At 37.3% G+C, this 26638-nt stretch overlaps 1 protein-coding gene and 1 non-coding gene across 2 annotated transcripts in view; one reads left to right on the top strand and one right to left on the bottom strand.

Moving 5' to 3' along the window:
• LOC136172034 (IQ domain-containing protein H-like) overlaps positions 1 to 26638 on the bottom strand; it is an 81368-nt gene that overhangs the window by 7725 nt on the left and 47005 nt on the right. The window lies entirely within an intron of this gene.
• On the top strand, positions 20820 to 20892 carry TRNAE-CUC (transfer RNA glutamic acid (anticodon CUC)). Its single transcript has one exon. It is a non-coding gene; the product is annotated as a tRNA-Glu (tRNA).

Here is a 26638-nt window from a genome sequence, read left to right as displayed (position 1 = left end):
TTACCTGGGCCCTCTCATCAGGGAAGATGCAACTGCTTGGTATTTATAGATGATTTTAAAATTTCCCAGTCATTTTCCAAACATTAATTAATTTGCATAACTTCCAAGGGAACTAGGTAATGGTTTGCTATTTAACTACTGATTTTAATAAAGAACCAAGTCAGAAAGGTTAGATTTGTCTCAGGTCACGGTAGAGTACTAGATATGCAAAGATTATTCAATCTGAAGATTGATCTGATTCTGCATTAGTAAAATTTGCCACTGGATTCCACTGTAGCACATCTTCTAGTTCATCAAGGTCATGGTGACCTTAAGGAAAAAGAAAGGGAAAGTTTCATCAAGACTCCAGGGAGAAAATCACTTTGAAAAATAATATTTACTGGCTGAGAAATGTCTGTGAACAAAGTTATTTTAGAACTCCACTGCCAGGATGTGGCACTTAAGGGAAACCATTAGTATAATTAACAGCATCTTATGGACACCAAACCCTTTGGCGATGTTTGGAGAGGACGGTTTAAAATGACTACAAACAGGATTTTTAACAGGAAAGAGCAGACTGTTAGTGCAGTCAGTTTCCTCCAGGCAAGCGGGAAGAAGCAAGGGTAGAGCTCCAAATTGCGCTAATGAGAGTGGGCGTGCGCATTGTGCAATTGTGGCACTTCAGTATTGCTGGTGCTCCTTGGTCTCTTTCCTCATCCTCAGCTCTCCTCCCCCCACTTCACTTCCAGATAGCAGTAACTTCCAGGAGCTCCTCCTAACCAGGGAAGCTGAGATAATCATACAGTGTATTGTGATCCAGACATGGCGCAGACATAGACGGGGCTGCTCAGTATCAAAAACAGAAGGGTCTCCAGTTGTCTGGTTGATCTCAGGGTCAGGGAGGCAAAGGTAAATCGAAGGAAGATAGAAAGATTCCACTTAAATAAAACTGTCAAACACTGTGAAGGTGTAAAATATAGATTTGGCAGTATCGGGGCTCACAGCATCGTTTATCTGGATTTTCTGAAAGCCTTTGACAAAGTACACCTGACAATGTGCTCTTGAAAGCTAAAGTAGCAGGATCTGACAGCAAACACAATGTAAAGTGTGACACGAAGGAGATGGGGGAAGGCAGATGACCATCAGATTCTGTCAGGCTGTCAGCACTTTCATAACGCTGGTTTCTTTCATTCTTTACATTGCATCAGTCTCAACAATGTAAAAGCTGGACCCAAGGGCTAGGACTGTGCTGAAAAGGCAGTGAGGGGGGTGTGTGTGGTAGGAGGCAGAGAGGGGTGACACCCTGGTGAGTTTACAGAAGTAAATCCTTCAGACAGGATCTCTGGATAGGAAACATCAGCCCCCTCTGCTGTTGGGTTCCCATGGTAAGGATAACCACTCCTGCGTGTGCCCGATTGGAAGAACAAGGTCAGTAACAATCTCAGAGTTTACTGAGCACTTACTATATAACACTAACTTTAATACAATAAGCATTAAATTTCATGAGCAATGGAAAATCTAAGAGCTATGACAGCGCAGAAGAGGGAGTAATTAACTCTGCCTGCCGGTATCACAGAAGGCTTTGCAATGACTCTTAACACTGGCTGTATATTAGCATTACTCAGGGAGCTTTTTAAAAATACTGCTGCCTGGGCCCCAACTCTGGGCAGTTAAACCAGAATAGCTGTGCTGGAGCCTGGGCCTTGGTATTTTTATAAAGCTCCCCAGGTGATTCTGATGTGCAGCCAAGGTTGAGATGTACTGCAGTAAGTGATATTTAAATTGCGTCTTAAAAGAAGCATTGAATTATATCACGTGGAGAACAGGATGCAATTATAGGTAGAAAGAATGGTGGCAACAAAGCAGAAGAGCACACAAATGCATGAAAATCTCGCTGAAGGTGAAGAGCTCTATATGGCTCGAGTATATTGTGTGTATCACGAGGATGCGCTGTGGATGAGACGGGAAAGGTAGATAAATACAAATTACAGAAACCATGTTGAATGTGCTGATTGCCTAACAGAAGCTGAATATCATCTGACTCTGGCTTCTCTTTTATGTCATGTCTGGTACTTATACTGAACTGTGCTTTGTGGTTTGTATGCTGCTAATAAAAGAATCATACTATAAATAGAACAATGTCTCTCATATCTGGTACTTCTCATTACCATTTCCAAAACTGTAATTCAGAACTCTTATCACTTTATACGGAAATCTTCCATAATAGCTTAAAATTTTTTCAATATTTAAAAAAAATAGAAAAGCTTAAAGAAGAAAACAGCAATCATATTCTTGTCAGCCAGAATTAATCGTTGTTAGTATCTTGGTATATTTGCTTCCAGTGATTTCAAACAGAAAAAGCGTTCTATTTTATTATTCTGGTAACAATGATATATGCTCATTAAAAAGATTCCAAATAAAAACAGAGGTGAAAATTGAAGGAACCATATCAAATATCACTAGGTGATTCATTACCCCTGATATCTTTGGGATGATTTACTTATTGTTTTATAAAAATAGGATTTATATTACATTATTAAACTTAATTTGACATGGATTTAGTAGGAAAGGAAAAGGCTAAATTAAACCCAACCAATTATTAAGCCTCAAATAAATATTTCTTTACCACAAGACTCCTGTGAGTTAAAAAAGATTCCTCTGCATGGCTTGCAAAGTTCTTCTTAAAGGGCCAGAGAATAAATGTTTTAGGCTGTCCAGGGTCTATTTTTATAGCTGGAAAGTAGCATAAGCAATATGGAAACAAAGGTGTGAAGCTGTGTTCCACTGAAATTTTATTTACAAAAACAGGCAGTCTGTCCTCAGGCAGTGATTTGTGGACTCCTGCTACATCATTAAATAAAGGTGATTATGAAAAAAAATTTAGGCTATTTTTTTTACCTATTTATATATATATTTTACTACACGTTTTTATTTTGGATAATATATCCTAGCTTCAGAAGATGAGAACATGAGAAGTTTCTTGTTACTTCCATCTCCTCTCCCTCACCTCCCAATTTTGTATTGTAATATTTTTACATTGTCCAGATTTATAATACTCACATTCTGTTTTAAAACTATCATTGCTATGATTTTTAGTATCGGTTCTACATGTGAATGGATCCAGTGATCATCAACAGTTCTTCTGGCGTGGCTTCACTATGTTTGAGTTCTTTATGTTGTGGATTTTTAGACTGCCTAGCTTTGGTTATCAAGCAGTTCTTTCCAACAAGTGTTCATGGATATTTTACTTCCCTGAGCCTTTACACTTGAATTACACCTGGGGCCATCCTCTCTTCTCTCAAAACTCTGCACTATTGTCTTCCACAATGAATAAAACGAAATCTGATACCAGCCTCATTTTTTTTTTTTTTTTTCACCCCTTGTAGGTGATTTTTCCCTTCTGCCTAGGTGTCTGAAGCATTCTTCCTCTTTCAAGTTCAGGTGTTTAACTAGGAAATACATTTACATTAAATATTCTAAATCAGAATTTCTTGGGATTCAATGTTTTCCTTCAGTCTGCAGATTCAGTTCTTTTTTCACTTCTGGAACATGTTCTTACCTTACAGTATTAGGTACATCTTCTCTTTCATTTGCTGGGTTCTCTTTGTGCGGGATATCACGTGTCCTTAAATGTTGGCTCATCTTCATCTTTCATACTGTGGTTCCTAACTATTTGTTCTCTCCCGGCTCCTTTTAGAATAGAACGCTGAGTTTTAGCTGAGCACATGGCTATCCGGTGAAAGACCATATTTTCCCAGAGTCCTCTGTGGCTAAACGTGGACATGTCGCCAGTAAAACTGGCAGAAGTGATACGTATAACCTCTAGGGCATCCCCTAGGGTGCTTTCCTTGGACTATTTTTATCCTTCCTATGGACTGAAACATGGGTATGGAAAGGAGCCAGCTTCAGCCACTGAAATGAGAATTTCTATAACCACAGGAATGAGGAGGTGATGGAGCATCAGGACAGACGGAACCGTATCTTGGATGACCTCCTGGAGGAGAGCCTGCCAGCCTTGGATTTCTCATCTGTGGATTGTTTTGTGAGTGAGAAAGAAACTAACTTATTTAAGGCATTATATCTTTGGATTTCTTTGTTACAGCAGCTTAGCTGGTAACAAACTAATATGCATATCTATTAACTCCAAATTAATTTCCTTTATCAGATGAGAATGCATTCACCATGCTTAAAGTTTTTTCTCCCTGTCAATATTTCCAGTATTCAGCAGTGTCTGTTCTGTTCTTTCTATATATAGTGTATTTATTAGTTCCATAAAGTATTTTGGTATTCAATTTATTTCCTTATGTCTGCAACCTCTTTTTTTAATCTCATTCTGCTATTTTATCATCACATGGTTGAGCTCTAGTTTTATTTATGTCCCTATCAACTGTGCTATAATGTGAAGAAATTGGGTGAAAATTCCTCCTCACAAAATTCCTTATGTTTTTCTTAGATTAAATGGCTTTGTCTTTTGAAGCCCGTGATTCACCCTCCCTCCCCGCCTTCCTTTGTTTTGTTAGCTGTGGGTGAAATACTGGCATATATATGATAGATCAGTAGTGACCGTATCATTTCTTTTTGCCTTGCACATATTTGCGCAGCTGTGTCCAGACATTCTACTTGCTCTGATATAGTATCTCACCCCCCATTTTCTGGCACTAGTGTGTTTTCTCTCCCAGCAACATGTGCTAACTGGGTACTCTGGGGTTTTTCCACATTTCTGTTACCTGAAGGTTTAGTGTGGGAAGTCTCTGTTTCAGGACACATGCAGTTACTGTTAAAATATGCAGACACCCTTCCCTTTCCTGAGACTTAGATGAACATCCTATATCAGAGCTGCATGCTTCATGCTCAGTCGTGTCCAACTCTTGTGACATGAGGGACTGTAGCCTGCCAGGCTCCTCTGTCCAAGGGATCCTCCACGCAAAAATACTGGTGTGGGTTGCCTTGCCCTTCTCCAGGGGATCTTTCCAACCAAGGAATCAAACCCACGTCTCTTGCATCTCCTGCATTGGCAGGTGGGTTCTTTACCACTAGTGCCACCGGGGAAGCCCCATATCAGAGTTTGCTCTCCCAACTGAGACTGAAACCATCCCTCCCAACCCCAACCCCCCATGGCATTGGAATATTTTGGTGGAAACCTGAGGATGTCACCTCTTTTAGGAAGAATCAGTTACATTGTTTACTTCCCAATTTTACTTGTTGCCTCCAAGTTCCCTTGTCAGAAAAGAAAAATGATAGGAAGGCCTGCTTGATTGTCTTCTCTCCAGATTTTGTAGTATTTCTGAGGATCTCAATATTTTGAGGATTTTCAAAATACCAGTAGTATTTCTAAGGGCTGAGGTGGGATGAGGCAATGAGCTATGGGGCACCCTCTACTCTGCTCCAGAATCTCCTGCTTAGTGAATTTAAGAAATTATGTACAACCTTCATGACCATATTCAGCAACTCTGGCCCAACACTCGTCCTCATCTAATGGATAGGGAAACTAAAAATCAGAAAGGGAAAATACTTGGAACACATGTATAATCTGCCTTGTAGTTCAGAGGCACAACTAAAATGCATGTCACTGTTCATGCTCCAGTGCTTCATGCTATATTTTCTTGGTTCCTGAGTTCTTGAACCTTTAAGCAAACACATCTCAGGTTGTCAGTTCATAGTAAAATCCTAACACTTTGTGCCCTATCTCACTCCTTTCCAAGTGCCATTTATTTTAGAAATAGCAGGAGTCTCACCTTCATTCAGACTAAGTGAAACAGGAGAGGAGAGGGCAAGGCACAACATTTAAAAGAATGACATAGATATATGACAAGACAAGAAATTGTTAGAACCAAGTAGGTCCAAGATGGCAGAAGATTCAACTTCCAGTGGACCTTAAGCTTCATTATACACTTGTTGTAATACATTAGCATGCTAAAGAACATACCCACCAGCACCATGACAGTTCTGAGGCTAACCATTGTTGTTCAATTGCTAAGTCGTGTCTTACTCTTCGAGACCTCATGGACTGCAGTACGCCAGGCTTCCCTGTCCTTTACTTCTCCAAGAGTTTGCTCAAACTCATGTCCACTGAATCAGTGATGCCATCCGACCATCTCATCCTCTGTCATCTACTTCAATGACATCCTCCTCCCTTCAATCTTTCCCAGCATCAGGGTCTTTTCCAATGAGTCGTCTTTTCAGTGACTGAATTATCAGAGTTAAAGCATCAGTCCATCCAATGAATATTCAAGGTTGATTTTCTTTAGGATGGACTGGTTTGATCTCCTTGCTGACTAAGGGACTCTCAAGAGTCTTCTCCAGCACCACTTGGACAGCATCAATTTCTCAGCACTCAGCCTTATTTATGGTCCAACTCTCAGATCCATACATGACTACTGGGAAAACCATAGCTTTGACTATATGGACCTTTGTCAGCAAAATGATGTCTCTGCTTTTTAATACACTGTATAGGTTTGTAATAGTTTTTCTTCCAAGGAGCAAGCGTCTTTTAATTTCATGGCTGCAGTCACTGTCCACAGTGATTTTGGAGCCCAAGAAAATAAGGTCTGTTACTGTTTCCATTGTTTCCCCATCTATTTGCCAGGAAGTGATGGTATCAAATGCCACAATCTTAGTTTTTTGAATGTTGAGTTTTAAGCCAGCTTTTTCACACTCCTCTTTCACCTTCATCAAGAAGCTCTTTCATTCTTTGTTTTCTGCCATTAGGTGGTATCATCTGCATATCTGGGGTTATTGATATTTCTCCCAGCAATCTTGGTTCTAGCTTGTGCTTCATCCAGCCTGGCATTTTGCATGATGTACTCTGCATATATGTTAAATAAATAGGGTGACAAATACAGCCTTGATGTACTCCTTTCCCAATTTTGAACCAGTCCATTGTTCCATGTCTGGTTCTAACTGTTGCTTCTCAACCTGCATACAGGTTTCTCAGAAGGCAGGTAAGGTGGTCTGGTATTCCCATATCTTTAAGAATTTTCCAGTTTGTTGTGATCCACACAGTCAAAGGCTTTAGTGTAAGTCAATGAAGCAGAAGTAGATGTTTTTCTGGAATTCTCTTGCTTTCTCTATGATCCAGTGGATGTGAAGCTAACCATAAAGGCCCAAAGTGGGCATGGCCAAATTCCTAGAAATCTCCACCCTTTCCCTGAAATAATGGGAGTAATCCTTCCACTCAGCCTAGGAAATTATCCAGCCCATAAAAACCAACCATACCATACTTTGAGGCTCTCTCACCTTCTGAGATGGCCCACACTCTGTCTGTGGAGTGTGTTTCTCTCTAAATAAGTCCACTTCTTACCTATCACTTTGTCTCTCACTCAATTCTTTCCCAATGAGACATCAAGAACCTGAAATTCACTGGGAACATAAGGATTACCAGTATTCTTGGAACTAGTAGAAAAACTTTCTGGAGAGGCTTCTGCAGCACAAAAGCAAGAATCCTGAGTTTGAGAACTGTATTTGAATCCCAGCTTTGCCATTTACTTAGCAATGTACAGGGTAGGCATAAGTCATTTACTATCTCTGAGCCTCAGTTTTATCTTCTGTAAAATAGGGATATTCTTATCTACAGAGCAGCTGAATTTCATGTAAAGGATCTATTCCTGGAAACATGTTATCATTGTAAACTCACATAATTCAAAACAACTAGACAAAGAATGGCAAGTATGGCAAAGATGTCTGGTGAACCATCAGTGTACTGCTCAACCAGAAACTGCATTTCCCAGGCCCTCTTGTAGCTTCCCATGTCTTTGTGACAAGTTCTGGCTGGCAGTAATAGAAACTGCAGTGATTCTCCTGGTTGGACGACAGAAAGATGGTGGGAGAGTCAGTTGTCTTAGATCACAGACGGAAAACAGCCTGTTCAGTAGGACAGAGCAGTAAAATGGAAAGTGTGTGGTGCCTGGCATTGTAGAGCTGCTGTGTCAGCCACAAACTGCTCTGCTGAAACTGTGACACTAAGAGGCATTAAGTAGTGTTGCATTTAATCTGTTATTTGTTAAACTATTATCCTGAATTACACAGGATATTTTTATTTACTCAAGTGGTACCTCCCTTAAGCTTAAATAGATTTTAAATTAGCTCAGATTGATCCAGGTTTGTAAGAAAATGAAATTTTATTTTTTTTTAAACTTGGGGAGATTTGAATCATTTCAAACTTTGTGTATAAAGCCAGAATTCATTATTTTACATCATGGTATTTCAAGTTTATATAATTCAATTTCCCATAAAATTCAGCATAACTGGGCTTCCATAAGGTCATTGTGAGGAATTAACATGTTAATATATGTAAATACACATGATAAACTTTTCTTGATACCAGAAACTAGGTTTCATTTTTGTTTCACATAAACACTTTACTGAAGTGTGATATTTTTTAAAGGCACAAATCATAAAGTCATCAATTGATAAATATTTACAAAATAAACTCTGTAGGTAACCAGCCTTCAGAAAAAGAGGTACAACATTGCAAGCAACCAAGGAACTTCACTCATGATCCCTCCCAGTTGCTTCCATAACCCAAAGGTAACCACGATTCTGAATTCTATTACCAGCTATAAGTTTTCTGCTTTTGAACTTAACATAAATGGATTATTACAGTATGTATTCTTTTGCGTCTGACTTTTTTCTTTTAAAATTGGTATGAGATTTATCTATATTTTTATATATAGCAGTGTGTTCACACCATGGTATTGATTTTGAGTTATATTAAAAATTATAGCTATAAACAGTAAGGCTTGAGCTTCCAAACTTCCCACTTTTTTCCATTGTTTATGAGATTTCTTCTGGAACACTCTCTCTTCTTTCTCTCTCTCAGCTCTGGCTACTATCTGTCACTTTTTAACTACTGCCTTAAAGGTAATATTCTCTAGGAAATCACCTCTGATCTCTTCTTCCTCTGAGTTCATATAGTTTTTCTTTGTACTTTTCTTATTTCATTTACAACATATATTTTAGGTATTTGTGTAATACCCTGAAGGCATTACATAATCCAGAATTTATCTAAATCTGTCTTTTAATATCATTTGAAGAAATAGAGCAAAAAAGTTTTTTAAAATATAATCACTTAAGACATTGGAAAGAAGCAATTAACATAACCATATTAATAGCAAATATTTTCCTTTTGGATAAACATAGTACAATAGCAAGACTGAAAAATGGGCTAGTCATCATCATAGTAATGATAGCTTATAACAGATTAATCCTCCTTAAAATAACAATTATACATTCTGGAAAATATTTAAAAAGGAAAAACTATTTGAAGGTACACAGGTAAATTGAAAACAGGCAGAAACTAGAAGGGAGTTGATGTGGAAATAAGGAAACTATTGGCAGATCAAATTGCCAACATCTGCTGGATCATCAAAAAAGCAAGAGAGTTGCAAAAAATATCTACTTCTGCTTTATTGACTATGCCAAAGCCTTTGACTGTGTGGATTACAACAAACTGTAGAAAATTCTTAAAGAGATGGGAATACCAGATCACCTGACCTGAAACATGAGAAATCTGTATGCAGGTCAAAAAGCAACAGTTAGAACTGGACATGGAACAACAGACTGGTTCCAAATAGGGAAAGAAGACTGTCAAAGCTATATATGGTCATGCTGCTTATTTAAATTATATGCAGAATACATCATGTGAAATGCTGGACTGGGTGAAGCACAAACTTGCATCAAGATTGCTGGAACAAATATCAATAACCTCAGATATGCAGATGACACCACCCTAATGACATAAAATGAAAAACTAAACAGCCTCTTATAGAAAGTAAAAGAGGAGAGAGAAGAAGTTGACTTAAAACTCAACATTCAGAAAACTAAGATCATGGCATCTGGTTCCATCACTTCAGGGCAAATAGATGGGGAAACAATGGAAACTTTAAAAGTGAGAAACTTTATTTTGGGGGGCTCCAAAATCACTGTAGATGGTAACTGCAGCCATGAAATTAAAAGATGCTTGCTCCTTGGAAGGAAGCTATGACCAACCTAGACAGCATATTAAAAAGCAGAGACATTACTTTGCTAACAAAGGTCTGTCTGGTCAAAGCTATGGTTTTTCCAGTAGTCATGTATGGATGTTAGAGTTAGACTAAAAAGAAAGCTGAGAGCCAAAGAATTGATGCTTTTGAACTGTGTTGTTGGAGAAGACTCTTGAAAGTCCCTTGGACTGCAAGGAGATCCAAACAGTCCATCCTAAAGGAAATCAGTCCTGAATATTCACTGGAAGGACTGATGTTGAAGCTGAAACTCCAATACTTTGGCAACCTGATGCAAAGAGCGGACTCACTGGGAAAAGACCTTGATGCTGGGAAAAATTGAAGGCAGAAGAAGGGGACAACAGAGGATGAGATGGTTGGATGGCATTACCGACTCAATGGGTATGAGTTTGAGTAAATTGCGGGAGCTGGTGATGGACAGGAAGGCCTGGCGTGCTGCAGTCCATGGGGTTGCAAAGAGTTGGACACAACTGAGCGACTGAACTGAATTGAACTGATATTATGAATACTTTTTCCTACTCTGTCGCTTGGCATTTCATTATCTTACTGGTGTCTCTGTTTTTAACTAAAATTTTAAATTTATTAATTAAAAAAATAAATGTTTGGCTGTGCTGAGTCTTTTTTGCTGTGTGAGGGCTTTCTTCAGTTGCAGTGCACTGGCTTCTCATTGTGGTGGCTTCTCTTGTTGCAGAGCAGAGGTTCTGGAAGGCATGGTCTTTAGTAGTTGTGGACACAGGCTCAGTAGTTGTGGCACACGGGCTTAGTTGCCCTGCAGTATGTGGAATCTTCCCAGATTAGGGATCAAACTGGTGTCCTTTGTATTGGCAGGTGGATTCTTTACCACTGGACCACCAGGAAAGTCCTGTTTTTAACGAAACTTTTGATTTTGAGATAATTGTGGATTCACATGCAATTGTAAGTAATAATGCAGGCAGATCCTTTGCACTCTTAACTCAATTTTTCCCATAATAGCATATTGCCAAACTATAGTACAATATGACAACTGAAATATTGATACAGCTAAGATATAGAACGTTTCCTCTAGCTCATGGATTCCTCCTGTTATCCACTAATAGCCACAGGCACACCCCTCCCACCCCACACTCCTTTAAACCCTGACAACAACTAATCTGTTCTCTATTTCTGTAATTTATCATTTAAAATATGTTAGATAAATGGACTCTTACAGTATGTAAGCTTTTGGAATTGTTTTTTTCACTCAACGTAATTCTTTGAGGATTTAATCCAGGTTGTTGCTTATGTCAGCAGTTTATTCCTTTTTGTTGCTGACTAGTAACCCACAGTATGAGTACCACAACTGTTAAGCCATTCGCCTGCTAAAGGCCGTATGGGCTGTCTCCAGCGTTTGGTGACGATGAATAAAGTTGCTGTGCACCTTTGTGTGCAGCTTTTTATAGGAACCTACTTGTCGTTTCTTTAGGACAGATTCCCAGGGGCATAACTGCTGGCTCTCATGGTAGTTGCATGCTTCTTTCCTCCACGGACATTTAGAGCTTCATCAGATGGTGTTATGAGTTTTGTTTCAACATCGATATAATTTAGAAAACTCAAGAAGAAAAAGCAAGTCTATTGTTTTTACCAATATTTCTGCTTTACTGTGTTCTTTCTTCTTTTCGGATATTCCAAAATTCTTTCTTTTATCATTTTCAATCTACTTAGAGTATTTTCTTTAGCCACTGTTTAGGGTCAGTGTAAACAATATTACTCTGTAAAGCAATACTGCATAGGAACCTGGAATGATAGGTCCATGAATCAAGGCAAGTTGGAAGTGGTCAAACAGGAGATGGCAAGAGTGAACATCGACCTTTTAGGAATCAGCAAACTAAAGTGGACTGGAATAAGTGAATTTAACTCAGATGACCATTATATCTACTACTGTGGGCAAGAATCCCTTAGAAGAAATGGAGTAGTCATCACAGTCAACAATAGAGTCTGAAATGCATTACTTGGATGCAGACTCAAAAATGACAGAATGATCTCTGTTCATTTCTAAGGCTAAGCATTCAATATCACAGTAATCCAAGTCTATGCCCCGACCAGTAATGCTGAAGAAGCTGAAGATGAATGGTTCTATGAACACCTACACGACCTCTAGAACTAACACCCAAAAAAGATGTCCTTTTCATTATAGGGGACTAGAATGCAAAAGTATGAAGTCAACAAACACCTGGAGTCACAGGCAAATTTGGCCTTGAAGTATAAAATGAAGTAGGTTAAAGGCTAATAGAGTTTTACCAAGAGAATGCACTGGTCATAGCAAATATCCTCTTCCAACAAGACAAGAGATGTCCATGTGATGTCTACACATGGACATCACCAGATGGTCAACACCAAAATCAGATTTATTATATTCTTTGCAGTCAAAGATAGAGAAGTTCTATACAGCCAGCAAAAACAAGACCGAGCTGACTGTGGCACAGATCATGAACTCCTTATTGCAAAATTCAGACTTAAATTGAAGAAAGTAGGGAAAACCACTAGACCTTCAGGTATGACCTAAATTAGATCCCTTAGACTATACAGTGGAAGTGACAAATAGATTCAAGGGATTAGATCTGATAGATAGAGTGCCCTAATAATTATGGACAGAGGTTTGTTACATTGTATAGGCGACAGGGAACAAGACCATTCCCCAAAAAAAAGAAATGCAAAAAGGCAAAATGGTTGTCTGAGGAGGCCTTACAAATAGCTGTGAATAGAAGAGAAGCCAAAGGCAAAGGAGAAAAGGAAATTACACCCATTTGAATGCAGAGTTCCAAAGAACAGCAAGGAGAGATAAGAAAGCCTTCCTGAGCAATCAATGCAAAGAAATAGAGGAAAACAACAGAATGGGAAAATCTAGAGATCTCTTCAGAAAATTCAAGATACCAAGGGAACATTTCATGCAAAGATAGGCTCAATAAAGGACAGAAATGGTATGGCCCTAACAGAAGCAGAAGATGTTAAGAAGAGGTGGCAAGAATACACAGAAGTGTACAAAAAAGATCTTCATGACCCAGATAATCATGATGGTGTGATCACTCACCTAGAGCCAGATATCCTGGAATGTGAAGTCAAGTGGACCTTAGGAAGCATCACTGCAAACAAAGCTAGTGGAGGTGATGGAATTCCAGTTGAGCTATTTATTTCAAATCCTAAAAGATGAATCTGTGAAAGTGCTGCACTCAATATGCCAGCAAATTTGGAAAACTCAGCAGTGGCCACAGGACTGAAAAAGTCAGTTTTCATTCCAATCCCAAAGAAAGGCTATGCCAAAGAATGATCAAACTAGCAAACAATTGCACTCATCTCACATGCTAGTTAAGTAATGTTCAACATTCTCCAAGCCAGACTTCAACAATATGTGAACGGTGAACTTCCAGATCAAGCTGGATTTAGAAAAGGCAGAGGAATCAGAGATCAAACTGCCAACATCCGTTGGAACATTAAAAAAGCAAGAGAGTTTCAGAAAAATATCTACTTCTGCTTTATCGACTATGTCAAAGCCTTTGTGTGGTCCACAACAAACTCTGGAAAATTCTTAAAGAGAAGGGGATACCATACCGCCTGACCTGCCTCTTGAGAAATCTGTATGCAGGCCAGGAAGCAACAGTTAGAACTGGACATGGAACAACAGACTGGTTCCAAATAGGTAAAGGAGTATGTTAAGGCTGTATATTGTCACCCTGCTTATTTAACTTATATGCAGAGTACATCATGAGAAACTCTGGACTGGAAGCACAAACTGGAATTAAGACTGCTGGGAGAAATATCAATAACCTCAGATGTGCAGATAAGATCACCTTTATGGCAGAAAGTGATGAAAAATTAAAGAGCCTCTTGATGAAAGTGAAAGAGGACAGTGAAAAAGCTGGCTTAAAACTCAACATTCAGAAAACTAAGATCATGGTATCTGGTCCCATCACTTCCTGGCAAATAGATGGGGAAACAGTGGATACAGTGACAGACTTTATTTTTTGTGCTCCAAAATCACTGCAGATAGTGACTGCAGCTATGAAATTAAAAGATGCTTGCTCCTTGGAGGAAAAGTTATGACCAACCTAGACAGCATATTAAAAAGCAGAGACATTACTTTGCTGACAAAAGTCCGACTAGTCAAAGCTCTGGTGTTTAACGTAGTCATGTATGCATGTTAGAGTTGGACTGTAGAGAAAGTTGAGAGCCCAAGAATTGATGCTTTTGAACCGTGATGTTAGAGAAGACTCATGTGAGTCCCCTGGACTGCAAGGAGATCCAAACAGTCCATCCTAAAGGAAATCAGTCCTGAATATTCATTGGAAGGATGATGTTGAAGCTGAAACTCCAATACTTTGGCCACCTGATGTGAAGAACTGACTTACTAGTAAAGACCCTGATGTTGGGAAAGATTGAAGGTGGTTGGACAAGGGGCCGACAGGATGAGATGGGTGGATGGTGCCACTGACTCAATGGACATGAGTTTGAGTAAGCTCCAGGAGTTGGTGATGGACAGGGAAGCCTGACATGCTGCAGCCCATGGCGTCACAAAGAGTCAGAAACGACTGAGCAACTGAACTGAATTGAACTGAACATTTGAGGTTTATGTATGAGATTCAAAGTACTTCTCAGTTGATAAGATGCAAAGTGACTATAATTTAAGAAGAGATGCACAGTTTCACTTGCTAAAGAAGAAAAAGGATGTACTTTAAGTCTATCATAAAGGCTGAAAATGAAGGGGAATCCCAAAAAGGAGAAAGTTACATGGCAGGGATTCAAAACTGGCAAATAAATGACATGCAAATACTTATGTCAAAGTGAAGATGAATTAAAAAGCCTCTTGATGAAAGTGAAAGAGGAGAGTGAAAAAGTTGACTTAAAGCTCAACATTCAGAAAATTAATATCATGGCATCTGGTCCCATCACTTCATGGGAAATAGATGGGGAAACAGTGGAAGCAGTGGCTGACTTTATTTTTCTGGGCTCCAAAATCACTGCAGATGGTGACTACAGCCATGAAATTAAAAGACGCTTGCTCCTTGGAAGGAAAGTTATGACCAACCTAGATAGCATATTAAAAAGCAGAGACGTTACTTAGCCAACCAAAATTCATCTGGTCAAGGCTATGGTTTTTCCAGTGGTCATGTATGGATGTGAGAGTTGGACTGTGAATAAGGCTGAGCGCTGAAAAATTGATGCTTTTGAACTATGGTGTTGGAGAAGACTCTTGAGAGTCCCTTGGGCTGCAAGGAGATCCAACCAGTCCATCCTAAAGGAGATCAGTCCTGTGTGTTCATTGGAAGGACTGATGCTGAAGCTGAAACTCCAATACTTTGGCCACCTCATGCGAAGAGTTGACTCATTGGAAAAGACCCTGATGCTGGGAGGGACTGGGGGCAGGAGGAGAAGGGGACGACAGAGGATGAAATGGCTGGATGGCATCACCAACTCGATGGGCATGCATTTGAGTAAACTCCAGGAGTTGGTGATGGCCAGGGAGGCCTGGCGTGCTGCGATTCATGGGGTCGCAAAGAGTCAGACACGACTGAGCGACTGAACTGAACTGAACTGAACTGAAATACTTGGATGACCTTTGAGGTACACATATATGGAAGTGATTCTAAGAATCCCAGCAAAGATGCAATAGTTAGCAATCTGAAAAACTGAGCACTGAAAAGTCTTAGCAGAGATTTCAGCTTCTACCCACTCAGGCCAGCATTTGGTTTTTGAGTCTCACCAAATTAATTGCCTACTTGAGTAAGAATTAACACATGGTGACAGAATTCACAGTTTGTGTAACACATTTATAATGTCCTTAATGATAACATGTTACTGTATTAGCTAAGAAATAGAGGAAAATATTATCCATGCAAGAGAAATTGTCATCAATAGAAACAGACCCTGGAAGTGATTAACCAGTTTACAGCATAGATTGTGGTGATGGTTTCACCACACCCATCGAGTTGTATACACTAAATATGTATAGACTTTATATGTCAATCATACCTTAATAAATTAGTTTTTTACAAAAGAAAGATGTCAAGATAATCCAGAGAGTAGACTTAGCAGAAAAGAACTTTAAAGCTGTTATACATATTTTAAATTAATAATTAAATAATAATTAATTAACAAATGGATAATCTTGGTTGAAAAATGAAAACTATAAAGAAAGAACTAAATGGAAATTTTGGAACTGAAAAGTAAAATGTCTGAGATGACAAGTTCATTGGATACTCTTGATGGCAGATTGAAGGGAGCATAAGAAGCAAGAGAGATTAATAGATGTTATTTAATCTCAAGAGGAAAAAGAAAAAAATAATACAAAAAAGAATAGACCCTCTGTGACCCATGAAATTTCATGATGTATATTTTATATGCAATTGAAATACCAGAAAGAGGAGAAACAGAGATGTGAAGAAAAACGTTAAAGAAATAATGGCCAAAATGTTCCCCAATTTTCTGGAAAATATAACTTACACATCCTAGAAGCTCAATGAATCTGAAGGAGAATAAAGACAAAGAAAGTCACACATGGACACATCATGATCAAATCCCTGGAAGACAAAGACAGAGGAAACTTGAAAGTAGATAGGAAAGAAAAAAAAATTATATACAGGGAATCAATGATCCAGATGATGGCTAACTTCTCATCAGAAACAATGGAACTTAAAAGTGTTAATATTAAAAACCCAAAACCTGGCAACTCAAAATTCTCTATAAAGGGAAATACTGTTTTTCTGATAAAAGCAGACAGCATTATAGTAAGTCTTACATAAGCAGTATGAGTTATAAGAAATGCTTAAAGGAAGTTCTTCAGGCTGACAGAAAATGATCCAAGATGGAAACTTAGAACTCTATAGTAAATATAAGACTATATATTTTATATTTTTTGTCTTAATTTCTCTTAAAGATAATTGAGTATATAAGGCAAAAATTATAACCTATGCAGTTTATTACATGATAACAAAAGCACAAAGAATTGGGAGGTAAATGGGATTCTATAGTTGAAAGTTCCTTACATCGTATGTGAACTGGGGCAATATTAACTCCAAGGAAATGCTAATAAGTTAAGGATGCATATTGTAATTGCTAGAGCAACCACTAAAAGTAATACAAAGAGGTACAGCTTAAAAGCCAATAAAACAGAATATTTTTTAAAAATTTAAAAAGTAAAGCAGGAAATAAAGGGACAGAAAAAGAGTTGGAAAAAAATAGAAAACAAGTAGAAAAATGGTTGTTAAAAATCAAATCATGTCAATGACTACACTAAATAGAAACTGATTAAATGTTAATTAAAAATGAGAGATTATCAGGCTGGATTTTAAAAACATGATAAAACTGTATGCTATCTTTAAGAGATGGATTTTAGTTTTTTTTTTTTTTTTTAAATATTATTTTATTAGTTGGAGGCCAATCACTTTACAACATTTCAGTGGGTTTTGTCATACATTGACATGAATCAGCCATATAGTTACACGTATTCCCCATCCCGATCCCCCCTCCCACCTCCCTCCCCACCCGACTCCTCAGGGTCCTCCCAGTGCACCAGGCCCGAGCACCTGAATCATGTATCCCACCTGGGCTGGTGGTCCGTTTCACCATAGATAATATACATGCTGTACTTTCAAAACATCCCACCCTCACGTTCTCCCCCAGAGTTCAAAAGTCTGTTCTGTACTTCTGTGTCTCTTTTTCTGTTTTGCATATAGGGTTATCGCCACCATCTATCTAAATTCCGTATATATGTGTTAGTATACTGTAATGTTCTTTATCTTTCTGGCTTACTTCACTCTGTATAATGGGCTCCAGTTTCATCCATCTCATTAGAACTGATTCAAATGAATTCTTTTTAACGGCTGAGTAATATTCCATGGTGTATATGTACCACAGCTTCCTTATCCATTCATCTGCTGATGGGCATCTAGGTTGCTTCCATGTCCTGGCTATTATAAACAGTGCTGCAATGAACATTGGGGTGCACGTGTCTCTTTCAGATCTGGATTCCTCAGTGTGTATGCCCAGAAGTGGGATTGCTGGGTCATATGGCAGTTCTATTTCCAGTTTTTTAAGAAATCTCCACACTGTTTTCCATAGTGGCTGTACTAGTTTGCATTCCCACCAACAGTGTAAGAGGGTTCCCTTTTCTCCACACCCTCTCCAGCATTTATTGCTTGTAGACTTTTGGATAGCAGCCATCCTGACTGGCGTGTAATGGTACCTCATTGTGGTTTTGATTTGCATTTCTCTGATGATGAGTGATGTTGAGCATCTTTTCATGTGTTCGTTAGCCATCTGTATGTCTTCTTTGGAGAAATGTCTGTTTAGTTCTTTGGCCCATTTTTTGATTGGGTCGTTTATTTTTCTGGAATTGAGCTTCAGGAGTTGCTTGTATATTTTTGAGATTAATCCTTTGTCTGTTTCCTCATTTGTTATTATTTTCTCCCAATCTGAGGGCTGTCTTTTCACCTTACTTACAGTTTCCTTTGTTGTGCAAAAGCTTTTAATTTTCATTAGGTCCCATTTGTTTATTTTTGCTTTTATTTCCAATATTCTGGGAGGTGGGTCATAGAAGATCTTGCTGTGATTTATGTCGGAGAGTGTTTTGCCTATGTTCTCCTCTAGGAGTTTTATAGTTTCTGGTCTTACATTTAGATCTTTAATCCATTTTGAGTTTATTTTTGTGTATGGTGTTAGAGAGTGTTCTAGTTTCATTCTTTTACAAGTGGTTGACCAGTTTTCCCAGCACCACTTGTTAAAGAGATTGTCTTTTTTCCATTGTATATCCTTGCCTCCTTTGTCAAAGATGAGGTGTCCATATGTTCGTGGATTTATCTCTGGGCTTTCTATTCTATTCCATTGATCTATATTTCTGTCTTTGTGCCAGTACCATACTGTCTTGATGACTGTGGCTTTGTAGTAGAGTCTGAAGTCAGGCAGGTTGATTCCTCCAGTTCCATTCTTCTTTCTCAAGATTACTTTGGCTATTCGAGGTTTTTTGTATTTCCATACAAATTGTGAAATTATTTGTTCTAGTTCTGTGAAAAATACCGTTGGTAACTTGATAGGGATTGCATTGAATCTATAGATTGCTTTGGGTAGAATAGCCATTTTGATAATATTGATTCTTCCAATCCATGAGCACGGTATGTTTCTCCATCTGTTTGTGTCCTCTTTGATTTCTTTCATCAGTGTTTTATAGTTTTCTATGTATAGGTCTTTTGTTTCTTTAGGTAGATATACTCCTAAGTATTTTATTCTTTTTGTTGCAATGGTGAATGGTATTGTTTCCTTAATTCCTCTTTCTGTTTTTTCATTGTTAGTGTATAGGAATGCAAGGGATTTCTGTGTATTAATTTTATATCCTGCAACTTTACTATATTCATTGATTAGCTCTAATAATTTTCTGGAAGAGTCTTTAGGGTTTTCTATGTAGAGGATCATGTCATCTGCAAACAGCGAGAGTTTCACTTCTTCTTTTCCTATCTGGATTCCTTTTATGTCTTTTTCTGCTCTGATTGCTGTGGCCAAAACTTCCAACACTATGTTGAATAGTAGTGGTGAGAGTGGGCATCCTTGTCTTGTTCCTGATTTCAGAGGAAATGCTTTCAATTTTTCACCATTGAGGGTGATGCTTGCTGTGGGTTTGTCATATATAGCTTTTATTATGTTGAGGTATGTTCCTTCTATTCCTGCTTTCTGGAGAGTTTTAATCATAAATGAGTGTTGAATTTTGTCAAAGGCTTTCTCTGCATCTATTGAGATAATCATATGGTTTTTATCTTTCAATTTGTTAATGTGGTGTATTACGTTGATTGATTTGCGGATATTAAAGAATCCTTGCATTCCTGGGATAAAGCCCACTTGGTCATGGTGTATGATTTTTTTAATATGTTGTTGGATTCTGTTTGCTAGAATTTTGTTAAGGATTTTTGCATCTATGTTCATCAGTGATATTGGCCTGTAGTTTTCTTTTTTTGTGGCATCTTTGTCTGGTTTTGGAATTAGGGTGATGGTGGCCTCATAGAATGAGTTTGGAAGTTTACCTTCTTCTGCAATTTTCTGGAAGAGTTTGAGTAAGATAGGTGTTAGCTCTTCTCTAAATTTTTGGTAGAATTCAGCTGTGAAGCCATCTGGTCCTGGGCTTTTGTTTGCTGGAAGATTTCTGATTACAGTTTCGATTTCCTTGCTTGTGATGACTCTGTTAAGATCTTCTATTTCTTCCTGGTTCAGTTTTGGAAAGTTATACTTTTCTAAGAATTTGTCCATTTCATCCAAGTTGTCCATTTTATTGGCATAGAGCTGCTGGTAGTAGTCTCTTATGATCCTTTGGATTTCAGTGTTGTCTGTTGTGATCTCACCCTTTTCATTTCTTATTTTGTTAATTTGGTTCTTCTCTCTTTGTTTCTTAATGAGTCTTGCTAATGGTTTGTCAATTTTGTTTATTTTTTCAAAAAACCAGCTTTTAGCTTTGTTGAGGATTTTAGTTTTAAAGACACAGGATTGAGTAATAACAACAACAACAAAAAGATTAAAATGCCATGTAAACAGTAAGCAAAGAAAAGAGTGGCTTTTAAAATATCAGACAAAGTAGATTTTAAGACACAGAGTATCATCAAAGAGAAAGAGGAATAAAATGTTTAGTTGGTTGAGAAAACATAAAAATTATAAACATGTATGTCTCTAATAACATTAATACAAAGTATATGTAATAAAAATGATCAAAACTAAAGAAAGAGACAAATATTTGATTAGAGGTGAAGATTTTAAAATTCCTCCCTCAGTAATTTGTAGAACAAATAGACTTTAAGAATCATTACGAGTATAGAAGAAGAAAAAAAAAGAAAAGAGTATAGAGGATTGTGGGATTCCCTGCTGGTCCAATGGTTAGGAGTCTGCACTCTCAATGCAGAGTGCCCAGGTTCAATCCCTGGTTGGGGAACTAAGACCTCACAAGCCATGTGGCATGCCCTCCTCTAAAAGTAAGGTTTTATCAACATGGGTTTCATTACAGAATCTAAATATTCTCTAAATTATGAGGGAAAAAAAGAATATAGATAATCTGAATATCACCAATAGCCATCCTGACCTAATCAATATTTATAGACCACTACAAACAACAACAGTGAGATAGACATTCTTTTCAAATGTACCTGAGAATTAACCAAACTAAATTATATCCTGGGCCACAAAATAAGTCTCAATCAATTTCAAAAGATTTAAATCTTATAAAATATATTCTTTGCCTCCAGTGGAATTAAATTAGAATTCAGTAAGAATGAGAAAACTAAAAAAAACCAAAAACCCAAACATTTAGAAATTAGCATGCTTCTAAATAGCTCACAAGTCAAAGAAAAAATCATTAAAGGAATTTTGAACTGAATGATATTGAAAATGTGACATATCAAAATGTGTGAGATACAGTTAAAAAACTGCTTAGAGGAAAGCTTATCAAGTCTAAATGCTTATTTTAGAAAATAAGAAAGGTCTAAAATCAGTGATCTAAGGTTCTATGTTAAGAAGCTTTAAAAAAAAGAGTAAAATAAACTCAAAATAAGTGAAAGGAAGAAAATTTAAAAAAGAAATAAATGAAATAGAAAACAATTAACAGAGAAAATCAACAAAGCCCAAAGTGATTGTTAGAAAAGGCTAATAAAATAGATAAACCCCAGGGAGAATGAGCAAGAAAAAGAGAAATCATAAATTACCAATATTAGATATAGGAAAGAGAGAAATAGAACAAGAGAGAAAGAAAGGAGGGAGAAAGGGAGGAAGGAAAAAAAGGGCAAACAGAAGGTCACTGTTCTCAGAATTGAGAAGGGTCTCAGGATAATAAAAGGGTAGTTAGTAGCAGAAATCACCCTGGGATTCTGAACAGACTCAAAGAATGTGGTGAGTAGAGATGACCATGGAAGAGATGCCAAAAGAAATATTATATGAAACACAGAGAAGTATGAGGTGTAAACATCTGCACACCTCACAGGCCCTGAACAGTACATCACATTAAAAAAAAAAAAAAAAAAGTGGAGTTTGTTATGATGCCCCCAAATCCCCAAGAAAATATTAAATTTCAGTAAAATGTGACTAAAGAAGGAAAATATGTAATATCGTCTAAAAATTTTTCCATTAAAAATAGTTACAATAAAATCCAGCCCTTAAGCAAAAATTTTCAAAGTTTGTTGCTTTGAATATGGTCTATAGCTATTCTGCAAAAAAAGAATTCTGAGGAAATTTTGGAAACATTGCTAATGGCATTGGCTACCCTCCTCTTAAAGAATCATAACGTACATCAACGTGTTAGTGACTCCAGGTGGCCTAATGGTATGAAAGTCAGTCTGTTTCTCTTTAACATCGTGGTCCCCAATTTTATGGGATCACAAAACTTTTCTTTCATGGAATACCTATTAACATTCCAAGGAACCAGTATTCTTTGGAATACATTTTGGAAAAAACCGATCAAAGGATTAAAACGTAGCTAACAACAGTACTTGCTGTAATTTGTTACTATTAGACCATTCTTCAAAGTTAAAAGATGAGTGATAACTTGATTTTACATGAAAATTTTCTTTGAAGGAACTTGAAACATAATGGACTCAGGATTTTCTGATAGACTTGGACTGACAGATAAAACTCTATTTCTTGTTTCTATTTTGTCTCTGTATTTAATAGCACTTATTTGTATCCTTCAAATAGGAATTTCTAAAATCTGGGAGAGTAATCTCTCCAGATTTAAAAAATCTAGAAAAGTAAGAGAGAATAATGAAGTACTGGTCTTTCACCTGCATGTTTATTACATCTCATACTAGAGAAAAAAAAAAAAACTGGTTCACTTATGTTTATGATTTTTGCATATTAGTGAATATTGTCAAAGACATGGAAAGGAAAGTAACTGGAGTACCTCTACTATCTATATAATTTTTCCTCTGTAACCTTGGGGCTATATATTACAGTATATATAATGTTTAGAATCTACAATCTTAACCTTTACTAGAGACTACAGGAGAGGCAATGAGTTTAAATGGTAGTCCTTTCAGTTAAGATCAGAGAAAGTTTTTGTGAGTAGTTTATTGTTGTTTGTAATTATTTTTGCTATTGATATTTATTCCCTTATTACAGAACAGTGTGTCAGTCTCTAGGCATTTTTGTTTAAATACCGGCTAGGGTCACAAGTGAAATGAAGTTTGGTCCTCATTTACCTCATACCAGCAGTTGGGTTGGCACGCAGCTGCAGAACTGCTGGGGCTCTTTTTATTTAATTTGGCATCCCTTCCTGAGCAGTACTGAGACTTTTACTTCAATGACTCCACTGGGCTTTGCCATAATTTCTATGTTGTATCAGTGAAGTCTGTAGAAGAGATGCCTAAGCAAACCTGAAAGCAGGTTAGGAATGCTTCTAGTTTAAGTATTTTTAACTCAGTGAAGGACTCCCAAATATAAATTAAGCCCATTAAAAATTACATTATTCATTTAGTTAAGAAGCTGATTTTTAAAGTATATTGTGTGTGTGTGATAGTCGCTCAGTCACGTCCAACTCTTTGCGACCCCATGGACTATATAGCCCATGGAATTCTCCAGGCCAGCATACTAGAGTGGTTATCCTTTTCCTTCTCTAGGGGATCTTCCCAACTCAGGGATTGAACTCAGGTCTTCTGCATTGCAGGCGGATTCTTAACTAGCTCGTCTTAATACTGTCAGTGAGTGCATGTGTGTGTGTGTGTTTGTCCTTTTTGCACAGATTCTCTTGGAATAATTTTCCTTGACTGAATCAGACTGTCAAGAAAATATATGTCTAAATTCTGAGTTAACCATGTGTTAATTACATGACTTGGTTGTATGTCTTAACCTGTACAATCCTGAGATCATTAGGGAAGTAATAATCTCTCTGACAAGTTCTGAGTATGCAGGGATAACATATAACAGTCACTAGGACAGGGTCAGGTACATAACAGGTTGTTCATAAAGACTTTGTTAAATGCATTTATGGAAAAATGAAAACATTAACGCCTTCTGTGAATTTTACTTCTGCAGTCAGAAGAAGAGAAAACAGCTTCACCCAGTCTACCTTTCGGTTTCACATGTCCTGTGTTGGTGGACATAAATGGGAAAGAAAGGGAGCCAAAGGAAAGAGATTTTCATCAGATTCTGAAAATCAGGATTGTCAGAACTGGATAATATCATAGAGATGATTTGATCCAGTGCCCTAAGTTTACAAGTGAGCAAACTAAGTTCCAAAGAGTGTAAGTAATTTGCCCCCAAATCACAGAGTAGTGACAAATCCAGAATTGGAGCCCAATGTAAATGTGGACTTTTCTTGTAATGAGGATTATTAATATTGTATGAGGTTAACAGTGTGGAAAAAAAATCTTCCTTTCCATCAAAATGTCTATAATAATAAATGCTGGAGAGATTGTGGATAAAAGGGAACCCTTCTACACTGTTGGGGGAATGTAAACTGGTGCAGTCACTATGGAGAACAGTATGGAGGTTCCTTAAAAAACTAAAACTGGAGCTACCATTGGATGCAGCAATCCCACTTCTGGGCATATATCCAGGGAAAACTCTAATTCAAAAAGATAAAGGAACCCCAATGTTCAATAGCAGCACTATTTATTTAACACAAAAGCCAAGCCATGAAAACAACCTAAGTGTTCATCAACAGATGAATGGATAAAGAAGATGTGGTGTATACATACACACACACACTCACTCACACACCCTGGAATATTACTCATCCATTAAAAAAAAGAATGAAACAATGCCATTTGCAGCAACATGGATGGACCCAGAGATTATCATATTAAATGAAGTAAGTCAGAGAAAGACAAGTATCATATGATATCTTATATGTGAAATCTAAAAAAAATAGTATAAGTGAACTTATCTACAAAACAGAAACAGACTCAGACATGGAAAACAAATTTATGGTTACCAAGAGAAGAAGGCATGGGGAGAGATAGATTAGGAGTTTAGGATTAACAGAAACATACTACTTTATATAAAATAGATAACCAACAAGGACCTACTTTACAGCACAGGGAACTCAATATTTTGTAATAACCTGTCAGGGGAAAGAATCTGAAAAAGAATATATATATATGTACACACACACACACACACACATATATACACATGTCTGTACGTATGTGCTCAATCTCTCCGTCATGTCTAACTCTTTGCCATCCCATGGACTGCAGTGTGCCAGGCTCCTCTGTTCATGGGATACTCAAGGCAAGAATACTAGAGTGGGTTGCCATTTCCTCCTCCAGGGGATCTTTTCAACCCAGGGATCAAACCCACATCTCCTGCATTTCTTGCATTGGTAGGCGGATTCCTTACCCTTGAGTCACCTGGGAAGTACATATATAGTATGTATGTATAACTGAATCACTTTTCTGTATACCAGAAACTAATACAACATTATAAATCAACTATGAAAAGTGAAAGTGAAGTTGCTCAGTCATGTCCTACTCTTTTCGACCCCATGGACTGTAGCCTGCCAGGCTCCTCCGTCCATGTAATCCTCTAGGCAAGAGTACCGGAGTGGGTTGCCATTTGCTTCTCCAGAGGAACTTCCTGACCCAGGGATCAAATCTGGGTCTCCCAAATTGCAGGCAGATGCCCTACCATCCGACTTCCATTTAAGAGATATCTTCCTTTAGCTAACTTGAAAAATAGTTCTCTTTTATTGTTTTCTTTTTTTCCCTTTGTTAGCTTTTAATTTAATCCATTTGGAGTTTTCTTTTGTTTAGATTATAAGGTTAGGATTAGCTTAATGCTTTCCCCCCAGATATTTAGCCAAATAACTCAGCACTATTTATCTGACAGGCTCTCCCGTTCCTACTGACTTACAGTGTGACTTTTATACTAACACCAATATCTATGCTCATTTCTTTTACTCCATCAATCTGTTAATTTTTGTGCCCAGAGGATGCTGCTATAATTGTTTTAATTTTTAAAAACTGTTATTTCTTAAATTTTTATTTTATATTGAAGTATAGTGATTAACGATATTATGTTAGTTTCAGGTGTAAAGCAAAGTGACTCAGTTATACATCTACATCTTTCTATTCTCTTTCAAGTTGTTTTCCCATTAGATTATTACAGTTCCCTATGCTATACAGTAGGTCCTTGTTGGTTATCTATTTTAAATATGTGTATATATGTTAATTCCAAACTCCGAGTCTATAATTGTTGTAATTATATCATATGTTTTAATAAGAAGTATAAAAAGTTCACCTTCATTAATATTCTTTAAGAAAAAAAATGAAGTCTTTGCCCAATTATTTTTTGAGATGATGAACACTGGCAAGTTGAAAAGATTAATATTCCATGCAAACCAAATAAACCCCATAAGAATTTTGATTGGAATTACATTATATATAAAGTTAATTTGGAGAGAACTGGCATTTTTATTATAATCATTTTTCCTTTTCGGGAGTATGATATATCTTTTTATTTATTCAACTGTTCTTTGACATTGCTCAGTAAATTCATGTAAAGACTTTAAAAGCATGCAGCAATGATCTAGAAAGAGAAAATTAATTCTACCTGAAGAGATCTGGAAAGACATTTTTATGACCCAAAAGAGGAGAGCTCTGCAAATGTAGTCAAATGAGGTACATGGTATTTCATTACTTAACTCAACACAGGCTATCTCAATTATACAGTTCCCTAACAATTTGTTATTC

The sequence above is a fragment of the Muntiacus reevesi genome, chromosome 7 (assembly GCF_963930625.1).
Source record: "Muntiacus reevesi chromosome 7, mMunRee1.1, whole genome shotgun sequence".
Classification (NCBI taxonomy): Eukaryota; Metazoa; Chordata; class Mammalia; order Artiodactyla; family Cervidae; genus Muntiacus; species Muntiacus reevesi.
The sequence above is the reverse complement of the archived record's forward strand: the minus strand, read 5'-3'. Positions and strand labels throughout refer to the sequence as shown.